Genomic DNA, 17011 nt, shown 5'->3' with positions numbered 1-17011 from the left:
AATAGACAACAAACAAAGATGATGTTTGTCTGAAATCCTTAGTTGCTTGTAAATAGAATTTCAAAGCACGAACCACATCAAGATTGTGTAAAAGCCGTTCCTTCTTAGAAGCTGGATTAGGACACAGAGAAGGAACAATGATTTCCTGGTTAATGTTCTTATTAGAAACAACTTTAGGACGAAAACCAGGTTTGGTACGCAAAACTACCTTATCTGCATGGAACACCAGATAGGGTGAATTACACTGCAAAGCAGACAATTCTGATACACTCTTCGAGCAGAAGATATAGCTACCAAAAACAAAACTTTCCAAGATAATAACTTAATATCTATGGAATGTAAAGGTTCAAACAGAACCCCTTGAAGAACTGAAAGAACTAAATTTAGACTCCATGGAGGAGCCACAGGTTTATAGACAGGCTTGATTCTGACTAACGCCTGTGCAAACGCTTGAACATCTGGTACTTCTGCCAGACGCTTGTGTAAAAGGATAGGCAGAGCGGATATCTGCCCCTTTAAGGAACTAGCTGATAAACCTTTCTCCAATCCTTCTTGGAGGAAAGACAATATCCTTGGAATCCTAATCTTACTCCACGAGTAACCCTTGGATTCACACCAACAAAGATATTTACGCCATATCTTATGGTAAATTTTCCTGGTGACAGGTTTTCTAGCTTGGATCAGAGTATCTATGACTGATTCAGAGAACCCACGCTTGGATAGAATTAAGCGTTCAATCTCCAAGCAGTCAGCTGCATAGAAACTAGATTTGGATGCTTGAATGGACCCTGTATTAGAAGATCCTGCCTCATTGGCAGTGTCCATGGTGGGACAGATGACATGTCCACTAGGTCTGCATACCAAGTCCTGCGTGGCCACGCAGGTGCTATCAGAATTACCGAGGCCTTCTCCTGTTTGATTCTGGCTACCAGTCGAGGGAGAAGGGGAAACGGTGGAAAGACATAGGCCAGATTGAAGGACCAAGGAGCTACTAGAGCATCTATCAATGCCGCCTTGGGGTTCCTGGACCTGGAACCGTAAAGAGGAAGTTTGGTGTTCTGACGGGACGCCATCAGATCCAACTCTGGAATGCCCCATAGCTGAGTCAGCTGAGCAAATACCTCCAGGTGGAGTTCCCACTCCCCCGGGTGAAAAGTCTGACGACTTAGGAAATCCGCTTCCCAGTTGTCTACTCCTGGGAATTGCAGATAGATGGCAAGAGTGATCCTCCGCCCACTTGATTATCTTGGTTACTTCCTTCATCGCTAAGGAACTCTTTGTTCCTCCCTGATGATTTATGTATGCTACAGTCGTGATGTTGTCCGACTGAAATCTGATGAACTTGGCCACCGCTAGCTGAGGCCATGCCTGGAGCGTGTTGAATATCGCTCTCAGTTCCAAAATGTTTATCGGGAGAAGAGAGTCTTCCCGAGACCATAGGCCCTGAGCTTTCAGAGAGCCCCAGACCGCGCCCCAGCCTAACAGACTGGCGTCGGTCGTTACAATGATCCACTCCGGTCTGTGGAAGCACATTCCCTGCGACAGGTGATCCTGAGACAACCACCAGAGAAGAGAATCTCTGGTTTTCTGGTCCAGTTGGATTTGAGGAGACAAATCTGCATAATCTCCATTCCACTGTTTGAGCATGCACAATTGCAGTGGCCTGAGATGAATTCGAGCAAAAGGGAACACGTCCATTGCTGCTACCATTAATCCGATTACCTCCATGCACTGAGCTACAGATGGCCGAGGAATGGAATGAAGAACTCGGCAAGTACTTAGAAGCTTTAACCTTCTGACCTCCGTCAGAAATATTTTCATTTCTACCGAGTCTATTAATGTTCCCAGGAAGGGAACCCTTGTGAGCGGGGACAGAGAACTTTTTTCGGTGTTCACCTTCCACCCGTGAGACCTTAGAAAGGCCAGAACAATATCCGTATGAGCATTGGCTCTGGGAAAAGACGACGCCTGTATTAAGATGTCGTCCAGATAGGGTGCTACTGCAATGCCCCGCGGTCTCAGTACCGCTAGAAGGGACCCTAGCACCTTTGTGAAAATTCTGGGAGCGGTGGCCAACCCGAAGGGAAGGGCTACGAACTAGTAATGCTTGTCCAGAAAAGCGAAACTTAGGAACTGATGGTGATCTTTGTGGATAGGAATATGAAGGTACGCATCCTTTAGATCCACGGTAGTCATATAACCATAAACAGGTTTGAGTAAAAACCCAGTCCTTGTTCTGTAATTGGAACTGGATATATCACTCCCATCTTGAGTAGATCTTCTACACAGCGTAAGAACGCCTCTTTCTTTGTCTGGTCTGTAGACAGACGAGAAATGTGGAACCTTCCCCTTGGAGGAGAGTCCTTGAATTCTAGAAGATATCCCTGAGCAACTATCTCTAATGCCCAGGGATCGGGAACATCTCTTGCCCAAGCCTGAGCAAAGAGAGAGAGTCTGCCCCCTACCAGATCCAGTCCCGGATCGGGGGCTACCCCTTCATGCTGTCTTAGTAGCAGCTGCAGGCTTCTTGGCCTGTTTACCCTTGTTCCAGCCCTGCAAAGGCTTCCCGGTTGCCTTGGGCTGTGAAGTGTTACCCTCTTGCTTTGCGGTAGCAGAGGCTGAAGCAGGACCGCTCCTGAAGTTGCGAAAGGAACGAAAATTAGCCTTGTTTTTAGCCTTAAAAGGCCTATCTTGCAGGAGGGCATGGCCCTTTCCCCCTGTGATATCCGAAATAATCTCTTTCAACTCGGGCCCGAAAAGGGTCTTTCCCTTGAAAGGAATATTCAGTCATTTTGTTTTAGACGACACGTCGGCCGACCATGATTTAAGCCAAAGCGCTCTGCGCGCCATGATGGCAAAACCAGAATTTTTCACCGCTAACTTAGCTAATTGCCAAGCGGCATCTGTGATAAAAGAATTAGCCAGCTTTAGAGCCTTAATTCTATCCATAATTTCGTCATATGAGGTCTCCGTCTGGAGCGACTCCTCCAGCGCCTCAAATCAGAAAGCCACTGCAGTAGTTACAGGAATAATGCAGGCAATAGGTTGGAGAAGGAAACCTTGTTGAACAAATATTTTCTTTAGTAAACCTTCTAATTTTTTATCCATAGGATCTTTGAAAGCACAACTGTCTTCAATTGGTATGGTTGTGCACTTGGCTAGTGTTGAAACTGCCCCCACTACCTTAGGGACTGTCTGCCACACGTCCCACCTGGGATCAGTTATGGGGAACATTTTCTTAAAGATAGGTGGGGGAACAAAAGGTACACCTGGTCTTTCCCACTCCCTAGCAACAATATCCTCCACCCTCTTAGGGATCGGAAACGCATCAGTGTATACAGGGACTTCTAGATATTTGTCCATTTTACACAATTTCTCTGGGACCACCATAGGGTCAGAATCATCCAGAGTTGATAAGACCTCCCTAAGCAGTATGCGGAGGTGTTCCAATTTAAATTTAAATTCTAGTGAATCTGATTCTGCCCGCTGAGAAACTTTTCCTGAATCAGAAATTTCTCCTTCAGACATAACATCCCTCGCCCCTACTTCAGAGTGTTGTGAGGGTACATCAGATAAGCCTCCCAAAGCTTCCGCTCCTCATCTGTTCTCAAAACAGAGCTATCGCGCTTTTTAGGGAAAACTGGCAGTTTGGATAGAAAGGCCGCAAGGGAATTATCCATGACTGCCGCCAGTTGTTGTAATGTAATAGGTGCTAATGCACTAGAGGTACTAGGTATCGCTTGAGCGGGCGTAACTGGTGATGACACATGGGGAGAGGACGGCGGACTATCCTCATTACCTTCAGTCAAAGAATCATCTAGGGCTATATTTTTAAGTGACACAATATGATGTTTAGAGTGTATAGACACATTAGTGCACTTGGGACACATTTTGAGTGGGGGTTCCACCATGGCTTCTGAACACATAGAGCAAGGCTTTTCCTTAGTGTCAGACATGTTTAACAGATTGGTATTATACACAAGCAGGCTTGGAAAAAACATAATTTATGCTTACCTGATAAATGTATTTCTCTTGTAGTGTATACAGTCCACGGATCATCCATTACTTATGGGATATTCTCCTTCCCAACAGGAAGTTGCAAGAGGATCACCCACAGCAGAGCTGCTATATAGCTCCTCCCCTAACTGTCATATCCAGTCATTCGACCGAAAACAAACAGAGAAAGGAGAAACCATAGGGTGCAGTGGTGACTGTAGTTTAATTAAAATTGAGACCTGCCTTAAAAGGACAGGGTGGGCCGTGGACTGGATACACTACAAGAGAAATAAATTTATCAGGTAAGCATAAATTATGTTTTCTCTTGTTAAGTGTATCCAGTCCACAGATCATCCATTACTTATGGGATACCAATACCAAAGCTAAAGTACACGGATGATGGGAGGGACAAGGCAGGATTAAGCGGAAGGAACCACTGCCTGTAGAACCTTTCTCCCAAAAACAGCCTCCGAAGAAGCAAAAGTATCAAATTTGTAAAATTTGGAAAAAGTGTGAAGCGAAGACCAAGTCGCGGCCTTGCAAATCTGTTCAACAGAGGCCTCATTTTTAAAGGCCCAGGTGGAAGCCACAGCTCTAGTGGAATGAGCTGTAATCCTTTCAGGGGGCCGCTGTCCAGCAGTCTCATAGGCTAGGCGTATTATGCTCCGAAGCCAAAAGGAAAGAGAGGTTGCCGAAGCTTTTTGACCTCTCCTCTGTCCAGAGTAAACGACAAACAGGGTAGATGTTTGACGAAAATCTTTAGTAGCTTGTAAGTAAAACTTCAAGGCACGGACTACGTCCAGATTATGTAAAAGACGTTCCTTCTTTAAGGGAGGGGGGGTGGTCATCCAGTCTAGGGCTGAATATTTGAAAGAAGCTTATAACCTACTGGGTGACACAGAAACTTATCTTGTTCTAGATACTGATCCAACTCCTAGCTTTATTCTTGAATTGAATAGGCTGTTAATATCAGCAAAAAATAATGGAATTTTAACCAATGAGGAATATAGGTATCTTTATGAACCCTTCCCGAAACAATCTATTTTTTACCACCTTCCAAAAATCCACAAGGACCCTATCAATCCACCTGGAAGACCCATTGTGTCTGGGATAGGGTCCTTGTGTGATAATTTGTCGAAATATGTCGATTACTATCTCCAGCCCATTGTAAAAAGAACCAGAGCATATGTTAAAGACACTCTGGAAGTAATACAAATATATGAAGGGGTACTATGGGATGACAATTTTTGGTGGGTCACGTGTGATGTGTCCTCCCTCTACACCTGCATCCCACATGATGCAGGTGTGGAGGAGGTTAGATCAGAATTGAATAGATGGAGGATTCCCACTGAACACATAGAATTCCTAATTGATAGTATAAAGTTCATTTTAACACACAATTCTTTCAAATTTGAAGATAAATGCTATTTACAAAAAAGAGGCACAGCGATGGGGACAACCTTCGCCCCATCCTTTGCCAATTTGTACGTTAATGGGTTCGAATTAAAACACATTTGGACAAATAATCCCTACAGTACCAATATTCAGTATTATAATAGATATATAGATAATATTGTAATTATCTGGAAGGGTACTGTGGAGAGTATTATGGAATTTTATGAGTATCTGAATAATAATAGTTATAATCTAAAATTTACTGGAAAACACTCTCAGGATCAAATAGATTTCCTAGATTTAGTACTTTTTAAGGATGAACAAAAACAGGTATCAGTTAAGAACTACAGAAAACCAACAGAGAAAAACAGTTTTATAGATGCCAGCAGTTATCATAAAAAGAACTGGATAGAAAATGTTCCCTATAGCCAGTATCTAAGAGTTAGGAGGAATTGTAGTAATATTAGTGATTTTGAAAATGAAGCCAGAATTTTAGATAATAAGTTCATTGAGAAAGGGTATAAAAACAGTCTATTACAAACTGCCAAATCACGAGCATTAAATCAGGATAGAAAGGATCTATTAAAATACAAAAATAATACAATAAATGATAGAGTCACGGGGGAACACAAAAAGAACAGTGACATTAATAAAGATGCAAAATTTATCACCACTTTCACTGAGGGTTCAAATATAATTCAAAAAATTTTGAAGAAACATTGGCCAATCTTAAAAGCCGATCCAATTCTAGGATCTACATTGAGTGAACATCCAAAAATCATATACAAAAAAGCAGGAACTTAAAAACATTTTAGCACCCAGCAAATTAAAGAGTATTACAACTACAAATAGTCATAACAGTAACTGGTTGTCCAACCAAAAAGGAACAAAAAGGTGTGGTAAATCCAGATGCAGTATGTGTATTCATATTAACCCTTCAATCAAATTTAGTAATCCAGGTCACTCCCAGGAATTTGAAATAAAATTTAAAAATAATTGTGATGCTATATATGTAGTATATCTTCTCACCTGTGGGTGTGGCCTAAAATACGTAGGACGTACAAAAAGGAAAATAAGAAGACGCTTTAGTGAACATCTATATAATATCAAAATTGAATTAATGAAACACAGTGTATCAAAACATTTTGTAGAGACTCACAATTGTGACCCTAGGTCCCTAAAAAACATAATTTATGTAAGAACTTACCTGATAAATTCATTTCTTTCATATTAGCAAGAGTCCATGAGCTAGTGACGTATGGGATATACATTCCTACCAGGAGGGGCAAAGTTTCCCAAACCTCAAAATGCCTATAAATACACCTGTTACGGTACCAACAGTGTACCAAGGGTTAATACCAGATGAACAATGTCCTGCATAGGGAATCAGCAATTCACAACCCAGCCAGTTTCCCTGCAAACATGAGACCAAGCTCCACATTTCAGGTTTAAAAAAGAATAACTACTTTATTTGAAGGCAGCACACAGATTTATACACCCTGGCTTCAGGTTACAGAGGGCATTGGTTTAACAGTAAAGCAAACATATGAACAATGCATCAAACCTCTAACAATTGTCTATTCACAGGTAAAACAGATTAACATATTAAGTTAATTAACTAGGGAAGAACGTTTACTCAGACAATCTGATGTTGGGCAGTCTAGTTAACATAATCACACAAGGACACAATCAGTTTACCCAGACAGACTCCTGAGACACAATCAGATCTGAAACATACATAGAATACATCTTATTACAGAATATAGGAACAGTTCTTATTAGCTATAAAGTCTTTTATGCCCACTTGGCTTATAGAGTCACAATTGCTCCCAAAAGGTGCACTCACACCCTGTACCCATCCTGTATTTATGGATACAGGGTGACATAGACATAAGACAGAGTTATGAAAGTACATGGGGTGTCCAGCATATAAAATTCCATATTTTCATGCAGTCTCTGGGTATCCTTAAGCCCATGTACCTCCAGCCCAAAGAATGTTCCATAACAGGCCCTCCAATGTACAGTGGCGAGATTGGTTTCGTCACATCTCTCCCCTTTTCCAAACAGACTAACAGGGTATCTGACCTCCTGCCGGTCAGTGCCCTGGTTAGTCCAGCAACCCACCCATAAAACACAATTAGTAGTACAGCCCACCCACAATAAATGGTTACTACACCTGAGTACGGGGAAAACTTGTCCATGTCCAGGTGCCTCACCACAGCTGTGTGGGGGACTGGTACGCTGAATTGGTGGGTTGCGAGGTGGGCAGAGACCAGCTGTACTCTGCCCGGGTGCCAGCACTACCATGGAAGTAGCCTGGTGGGAGCCTGGTTGCTGGAGGGGGAGACCGACTGTCTCCCCTTTGGATACATAGCTGTGCTGCTGGAGGGGGAGACCAATCGTCTCCCCTTTGGCTAAACAGCCGTGTTGCTGGGGGACAGGACCATCAAACTCCTCTCCCTCTGGTTTGTCATGCTCGGCTGTCCAGGGTATGTACTGTGCCATATACCACCAGAGCGCCTGGTAGGCATGTCAGTTTGCTGGGACAATCCATCTGTATTCCCGTTATGAGAGAGAATTCCTGTCCATACAAACAAGGGTTCAAATTCCTCAGTGCCCAGACCAGGGCCAAACAGTCCTTCAAAATCACATCAGCTTCTTTACGAGTTTTCTGTACCTGCTCTTTATAGGTATCCACAATCCCTTCATACTGACATAGGGTGCCCTTGAGTTGCAGCACCTCACTATGAGCCAGCGTCAGCTTCTCCTCCAGTGTCACTAAGTTTTTCTTTAATGTTTCATGTTCCACTCTCAAGCTGGTGTTTTCTGCAGTCTGTCGGTGCAGCTTGTCTAGCAGAGATTCCTGTTCTAAACGTGCTTTTTCCTCTGCGCTCCTCTTCTCCTTCATCAGCGCATTGTAACGGGACCTCCACATATCAATAGCGGATAGAGATTTACTGAGCTCAGCGTCCTGGGGCTTAGCAGCAGGTGGGTCAGTCTCTGCTGCACGGATCTGGGCACGGGTAGTCACAGAGTTAACATCAGCGGGACCCATAGGAGCGTAGGCAGAAACAAGGGGGGCCAAGTCATTTCCAAGAAGAACATCAGCAGGTAAGTCCTTCTTGACCCCCACATTCACAGGTCTAGCGCCCACTCCCCAATCCAAATGTACCCTGGCAACAGGTAGGCTGAACACATCGCCCCCTGCTACCCTCACAGCCACAGTGTCTCCAGTGTACTGTTTCTCAGACACCAAGTTCTTTTGAAGCAAGGTCATGGTAGCACCAGTATCCCGTAGACCACTGACCTTCTTCCCATTCACTTTAACCAGTTGCCGGTTATTCCGGTGGGCAGCTTGCACAAGGTCTGCCTCATGTAGGATGCTCCAGCATTCTTGCGCCTCTACGTAGCGGGCCGCAGGCTGAGGATTACGTGGGATTCCGCCGGCGGGTCTTCTCCAGGACTGCGCTTGGTTCGCTGCGTTTAGGGGACACTCTGGTCTTTTGTGCCCTAGTTGCTTACATCTAAAGCACCGAATAGGTTGTGAGTAGCACCGCAGGGCTCTCTGAGGGTAGTTTGTGGCCGGAGGCCGTGTGGTATAGTGGTGCGCCGGGGTTTGGTAACTGGCAGCTGCTGGGGTGACTGGGGGTCTGTACTCCACTCTAGCAGGGGGCTTAGTGGTAGCAGTGTCCAGTTTGCGGGCATCCGTATACTCATCTGCCAAGCGAGCCGCTTCCTGCAGGGTGGAGGGTTTACGGTCCCGAACCCACTCTCGAACTCCTGCGGGTAATTTGTCGAAGCAATGTTCCAACAGGAATAGCTGCAGCACCTCTTCCCCAGATATGGCTTGGCACCCCGCTATCCAGTGAGCTGCTGTGCGGTGCACCTTACATGCCCACTCAAGGTAGGAATCTCCAGCTAATTTAACAGTGTCTCTGAACCGCCTCCTGTATGCCTCCGGTGTAACCGCATACCTGGAGAGCAGAGCCTCTTTTACAGTATTATAATCCCTGACTTCCTCATCTGGAATGGCCCGAAAAGCCTCTCTGGCCCGGCCGGATAATTTTCCAGATAATATCGTGACCCAGTCCTCTGCGGGTACCTTGTGTAGTGCACATTGCCTCTCAAAATCCGCAAGGTACCCATCAATCTCTCCTTCTGTTTCCAGGAAGTTTTTAAAAGCTGCAAAATGTACTTTTCTCTTTTCCATCTTAGTCAGTATTGTAATAATCCCCCTCTTCCTGAGGTTACTGGCTTGTGTAGTTGCTCTTCTGGGCGATAAGGTTCATTCCGTCGCTGCCACCAATGTTACGGTACCAACAGTGTACCAAGGGTTAATACCAGATGAACAATGTCCTGCATAGGGAATCAGCAATTCACAACCCAGCCAGTTTCCCTGCAAACATGAGACCAAGCTCCACATTTCAGGTTTAAAAAAGAATAACTACTTTATTTGAAGGCAGCACACAGATTTATACACCCTGGCTTCAGGTTACAGAGGGCATTGGTTTAACAGTAAAGCAAACATATGAACAATGCATCAAACCTCTAACAATTGTCTATTCACAGGTAAAACAGATTAACATATTAAGTTAATTAACTAGGGAAGAACGTTTACTCAGACAATCTGATGTTGGGCAGTCTAGTTAACATAATCACACAAGGACACAATCAGTTTACCCAGACAGACTCCTGAGACACAATCAGATCTGAAACATACATAGAATACATCTTATTACAGAATATAGGAACAGTTCTTATTAGCTATAAAGTCTTTTATGCCCACTTGGCTTATAGAGTCACAATTGCTCCCAAAAGGTGCACTCACACCCTGTACCCATCCTGTATTTATGGATACAGGGTGACATAGACATAAGACAGAGTTATGAAAGTACATGGGGTGTCCAGCATATAAAATTCCATATTTTCATGCAGTCTCTGGGTATCCTTAAGCCCATGTACCTCCAGCCCAAAGAATGTTCCATAACAGGCCCTCCAATGTACAGTGGCGAGATTGGTTTCGTCACAACACCCCTCACCACACCCACAATTCAGTTTAACGAATAGCCAAGAAGTGGGGTGATAAAAAAGTGCGAAAGCATATAAAATAAGGAATTGGAATAATTGTGCTTTATACAAAAATCATAACCACCACAAAAAAGGGTGGGCCTCATGGACTCTTGCTAATATGAAAGAAATGAATTTATCAGGTAAGTTCTTACATAAATTATGTTTTCTTTCATGTAATTAGCAAGAGTCCATGAGCTAGTGACGTATGGGATAATGATTACCCAAGATGTGGATCTTTCCACGCAAGAGTCACTAGAGAGGGAGGGATAAAATAAAGACAGCCAATTCCTGCTGAAAAAAATCCACACCCAAAATAAAGTTTAATGAAAAACATAAGCAGAAGATTCAAACTGAAACCGCTGCCTGAAGTACTTTTCTACCAAAAACTGCTTCAGAAGAAGAAAATACATCAAAATGGTAGAATTTAGTAAAAGTATGCAAAGAGGACCAAGTTGCTGCTTTGCAAATCTGATCAATCGAAGCTTCATTCCTAAACGCCCAGGAAGTAGAAACTGACCTAGTAGAATGAGCTGTAATCCTTTGAGGCGGAGTTTTACCCGACTCAACATAGGCAAGATGAATTAAAGATTTCAACCAAGATGCCAAAGAAATGGCAGAAGCTTTCTGGCCTTTTCTAGAACCGGAAAAGATAACAAATAAACTAGAAGTCTTTCGGAAAGACTTAGTAGCTTCAACATAATATTTCAAAGCTCTAACAACATCCAAAGAATGTAACGATTTCTCCTTAGAATTCTTAGGATTAGGACATAATGAAGGAACCACAATTTCTCTACTAATGTTGTTGGAATTCACAACTTTAGGTAAAAATTCAAAAGAAGTTCGCAACACTGCCTTATCCTGATGAAAAATCAGAAAAGGAGACTCACAAGAAAGAGCAGATAATTCAGAAAACTCTTCTGGCAGAAGAGATTGCCAAAAGGAACAAAACTTTCCAAGAAAGTAATTTAATGTCCAATGAATGCATAGGTTCAAACGGAGGAGCTTGAAGAGACCCTAGAACCAAATTCAAACTCCAAGGAGGAGAAATTGATTTAATGACAGGTTTTATACGAACCAAAGCTTGTACAAAACAATGAATATCAGGAAGATTAGCAATCTTTCTGTGAAAAAGAACAGAAAGAGCAGAGATTTGTCCTTTCAAGGAACTTGCGGACAAACCTTTATCTAAACCATCCTGAAGAAACTGTAAAATTCTTAGAATTCTAAAAGAATGCCAAGAAAAATGATGAGAAAGACACCAAGAAATATAAGTCTTCCAGACTCTATAATATATCTCTCTGGATACAGATTTACGAGCCTGTAACATAGTATTAATCACAGAGTCAGAGAAACCTCTTTGACTAAGAATCAAGCGTTCAATCTCCATACCTTTAAATTTAAGGATTTGAGATCCTGATGGAAAAAAGGACCTTGCGACAGAAGGTCTGGTCGTAGCGGAAGAGTCCACAGATGGCAAGAGGCCATCCGGACAAGATCTGCATACCAAAACCTGTGAGGCCATGCCGGAGCTACCAGCAGAACAAACGAGCATTCCTTCAGAATCTTGGAGATTACTCTTGGAAGAAGAACTAGAGGCGGAAAGATATAAGCAGGATGATACTTCCAAGGAAGTGATAATGCATCCACTGCTTCCGCCTGAGGATCCCGGGATCTGGACAGATACCTGGGAAGTTTCTTGTTTAGATGAGACGCCATCAGATCTATTTCTGGAAGCTCCCATATTTGAACAATCTGAAGAAATACCTCTGGGTGAAGAGACCATTCGCCCGGATGCAACGTTTGGCGACTGAGATAATCCGCTTCCCAATTGTCTATACCTGGGATATGAACCGCAGAGATTAGACAGGAGCTGGATTCCGCCCAAACCAGAATTCGAGATACTTCTTTCATAGCCAGAGGACTGTGAGTCCCTCCTTGATGATTGATGTATGCCACAGTTGTGACATTGTCTGTCTGAAAACAAATGAACGATTCTCTCTTCAGAAGAGGCCAAGACTGAAGAGCTCTGAAAATTGCACGGAGTTCCAAAATATTGATCGGTAATCTCACCTCCTGAGATTCCCAAACTCCTTGTGCCGTCAGAGATCCCCACACAGCTCCCCAACCTGTGAGACTTGCATCTGTTGAAATTACAGTCCAGGTCGGAAGCACAAAAGAAGCCCCCTGAATTAAACGATGGTGATCTGTCCACCACGTTAGAGAGTGTCGTACAATCGGTTTTAAAGATATTAATTGAAATATCTTTGTGTAATCCCTGCACCATTGATTCAGCATACAGAGCTGAAGAGGTCGCATGTGAAAACGAGCAAAGGGGATCGCGTCCGATGCAGCAGTCATAAGACCTAGAATTTCCATGCATAAGGCTACCGAAGGGAATGATTGTGACTGAAGGTTTCGACAAGCTGAAATCAATTTTAGACGCCTCTTGTCTGTTAAAGACAGAGTCATGGACACTGAATCTATCTGGAAACCCAGAAAAGTTACCCTTGTCTGAGGAATCAATGAACTTTTTGGTAAATTGATCCTCCAACCATGATCTTGAAGAAACAACACAAGTCGATTCGTATGAGATTCTGCTAAATGTAAAGACTGAGCAAGTACCAAGATATCGTCCAAATAAGGAAATACCACAATACCCTGTTCTCTGATTACAGACAGAAGGGCACCGAGAACTTTTGTAAAAATTCTTGGAGCTGTAGCTAGGCCAAACGGCAGAGCCACAAACTGGTAATGCTTGTCCAGAAAAGAGAATCTCAGGAACTGATAATGATCTGGATGAATCGGAATATGCAGATAAGCATCCTGTAAATCTATTGTGGACATATAATGCCCTTGCTGAACAAAAGGCAAGATAGTCCTTACAGTTACCATTTTGAACGTTGGTATCCTTACATAACGATTCAATATTTTTAGATCCAGAACTGGTCTGAAGGAATTCTCCTTCTTTGGTACAATGAAGAGATTTGAATAAAACCCCATCCCCTGTTCCAGAACTGGAACTGGCATAATTACTCCAGCCAACTCTAGATCTGAAACACAATTCAGAAATGCTTGAGCTTTCACTGGATTTACTGGGACACGGGAAAGAAAAAATCTCTTTGCAGGAGGTCTCATCTTGAAACCAATTCTGTACCCTTCTGAAACAATGTTCTGAATCCAAAGATTGTGAACAGAATTGAACCAAATTTCTTTGAAAAAACGTAACCTGCCCCCTACCAGCTGAGCTGGAATGAGGGCCGCACCTTCATGTGGATTTAGAAGCAGGTTTTGCCTTTCTAGAAGGCTTGGATTTATTCCAGACTGGAGATGGTTTCCAAACTGAAACTGCTCCTGAGGATGAAGGATCAGGCTTTTGTTCTTTGTTGAAACGAAAGGAACGAAAACGATTATTAGCCCTGTTTTTACCCTTAGATTTTTTATCCTGTGGTAAAAAAGTTCCTTTCCCACCAGTAACAGTTGAGATAATGGAATCCAACTGAGAACCAAATAATTTGTTACCCTGGAAAGAAATGGAAAGTAGAGTTGATTTAGAAGCCATATCAGCATTCCAAGTTTTAAGCCATAAAGCTCTTCTAGCTAAAATAGCTAGAGACATAAACCTGACATCAACTCTGATAATATCAAAAATGGCATCACAGATAAAATTATTAGCATGCTGAAGAAGAATAATAATATTATGAGAATCATGATCTGTTACTTGTTGCGCTAAAGTCTCCAACCAAAAAGTTGAAGCAGCAGCAACATCAGCCAAAGATATAGCAGGTCTAAGAAGATTACCTGAACACAGATAAGCTTTTCTTAGAAAGGACTCAATTTTCCTATCTAAAGGATCTTTAAACGAAGTACCATCTGACGTAGGAATAGTAGTACGTTTAGCAAGGGTAGAAATAGCCCCATCAACTTTAGGGATTTTGTCCCAAAATTCTAATCTGTCAGACGGCACAGGATATAATTGCTTAAAACGTTTAGAAGGAGTAAATGAATTACCCAATTTATCCCATTCTCTGGAAATTACTTCAGAAATAGCATTAGGAACAGGAAAAACTTCTGGAATAACCACAGGAGATTTAAACACCTTATCTAAACGTTTAGAATTAGTATCAAGAGGACCAGAATCCTCTATTTCTAAAGCAATTAGTACTTCTTTAAGTAAAGAACGAATAAATTCCATTTTAAATAAATATGAAGATTTATCAGCATCAATCTCTGAGACAGAATCCTCTGAACCAGAAGAGTCATCAGAATCAGAATGATGATGTTCATTTAAAAATTCATCTGTAGAGAGAGAAGTTTTAAAAGATTTTTTATGTTTACTAGAAGGAGAAATAACAGACATAGCCTTCTTGATGGATTCAGAAACAAAATCTCTTATGTTATCAGGAACATTCTGCACCTTAGATGTTGAGGGAACTGCAACAGGCAATTGTACATTACTAAAGGAAATATTATCTGCTTTAACAAGTTTGTCATGACAATTAATACAAACAACAGCCGGAGGAATAGCTACCAAAAGTTTACAGCAGATACACTTAGCTTTGGTAGTTCCAGCACTAGACAGCGATTTTCCTGAAGTATCTTCTGACTCAGATGCAACGGGAGACATCTTGCAATATGTAAGAGAAAAAACAACATATAAAGCAAAATTGATCAAATTCCTTAAATGACAGTTTCAGGAAAAGATTTTTTGCTCCAAAAAAGTCCGCGCCAAGAATGACGCAATAAAATGAAGCATTTTCAGCCCCCGCGAGCCTAACAGCCCACAGGGAAAAAAAGTCAAATTTTTAAGGTAAGAAAAAATGATTGATTCAAACGCATTATCCCAAATATGAAACTGACTGTCTGAAAATAAGGAATGTTGAACATTCTGAGTCAAGGCAAATAAATGTTTGAATACATATATTTAGAACTTTATAAATAAAGTGCCCAACCATAGCTTAGAGTGTCACAGAAAATAAGATTTACTTACCCCAGGACACTCATCTACATGTTTGTAGAAAGCCAAACCAGTACTGAAACGAAAATCAGCAGAGGTAATGGTATATAAATAAGAGTATATCGTCGATCTGAAAAGGGAGGTAAGAGATGAATCTCTACGACCGATAACAGAGAACCTATGAAATAGACCCCGTAGAAGGAGATCACTGCATTCAAATAGGCAATACTCTCCTCACATCCCTCTGACATTCACTGCACGCTGAGAGGAAAACCGGGCTCCAACTTGCTGCGGAGCGCATATCAACGTAGAATCTAGCACAAACTTACTTCACCACCTCCATAGGAGGCAAAGTTTGTAAAACTGAATTGTGGGTGTGGTGAGGGGTGTATTTATAGGCATTTTGAGGTTTGGGAAACTTTGCCCCTCCTGGTAGGAATGTATATCTCATACGTCACTAGCTCATGGACTCTTGCTAATTACATGAAAGAAATTCAGGTTATTGATTGGATACCACCAACAGTAGAAAATAGATTACTACAATTGAGGAAGCAAGAAACATACTGGATTTTTAAATTAAATAGTTCAGTACCCAAAGGGTTAAATGTAGATCTAGACATACAGGCTTTTATGTGACAGATACAAGAATAGATAGATTATGTATAGTTAGGGATGTCTCTCAATACTTGTATTTGAATCCCAAATTCCTAATTTTATATTGCCAACTTGAAATTTTTCCATTTTAATTAAATAAAAATTTCCCAACGAATAATTATGATATTTGATATTAGATATTTTAAAATACATTGATTTAGATATGAATATTAAATTATAAATTATAGTTCATCAATATCCTTTAAGGTATTAATTTTATTTATTATGACATATTACATATTCAATTTTTAATGAATTTTAGGATTTTTTGATGTATTTATGTATTTGACTGTTTATGCATATATGCATTATTGTATTTTTTAACATTGTATCAGTATGAGATTTTTTCATTGCAATTTTTAAGATATTATTTTTTAATTTTTAATGTTCTTCTTTCAGATGTTTCAAATGCCAGTCTAGATATTCTTTATAATGTGTGTATATAATAGAATGTTTTTATTGTGTATCTAATAGAACGTTACTATTGTGTATACATAATATTCAACATACAAAGACAATCTTAGATAACAGACTGGTCAAAACATCGGAGTATGGACACTCTTTGGCAACGTCACTATTGAAAGCGTACTGATTGGTTGTCTTAACCTGGGGGCGTTATCCCAATGAAACAAAAAAAGCCTGCGATTGCCGAAGTTACCAGACAAAATTCTACCTCTTGAGAAAGCCCGACCGCCGTCGGGGGAAACGCGTTGAGGATCAAGGACCAATAATTTTACCGAACTTTGGACAATGAACTCTATCTCTGCTACCGACCAAACCGCTTTTACCCTTCATGTGCTTTGACAACACTTTGGAGTTTAAAATGAACCGCATACAGAGATTGCAGGACTCCAGGTGCTAGCGGTGTTTTGAAGGAAGCACAAGACAGTCTTTCAGCTGTAACCGGAGAGGTTATTCTACAGGCGTAATTTATTTTTAATT

Source organism: Bombina bombina, chromosome 2, assembly GCF_027579735.1.
Source record: "Bombina bombina isolate aBomBom1 chromosome 2, aBomBom1.pri, whole genome shotgun sequence".
Classification (NCBI taxonomy): Eukaryota; Metazoa; Chordata; class Amphibia; order Anura; family Bombinatoridae; genus Bombina; species Bombina bombina.
Note: the sequence above shows the minus strand (reverse complement) of the source record.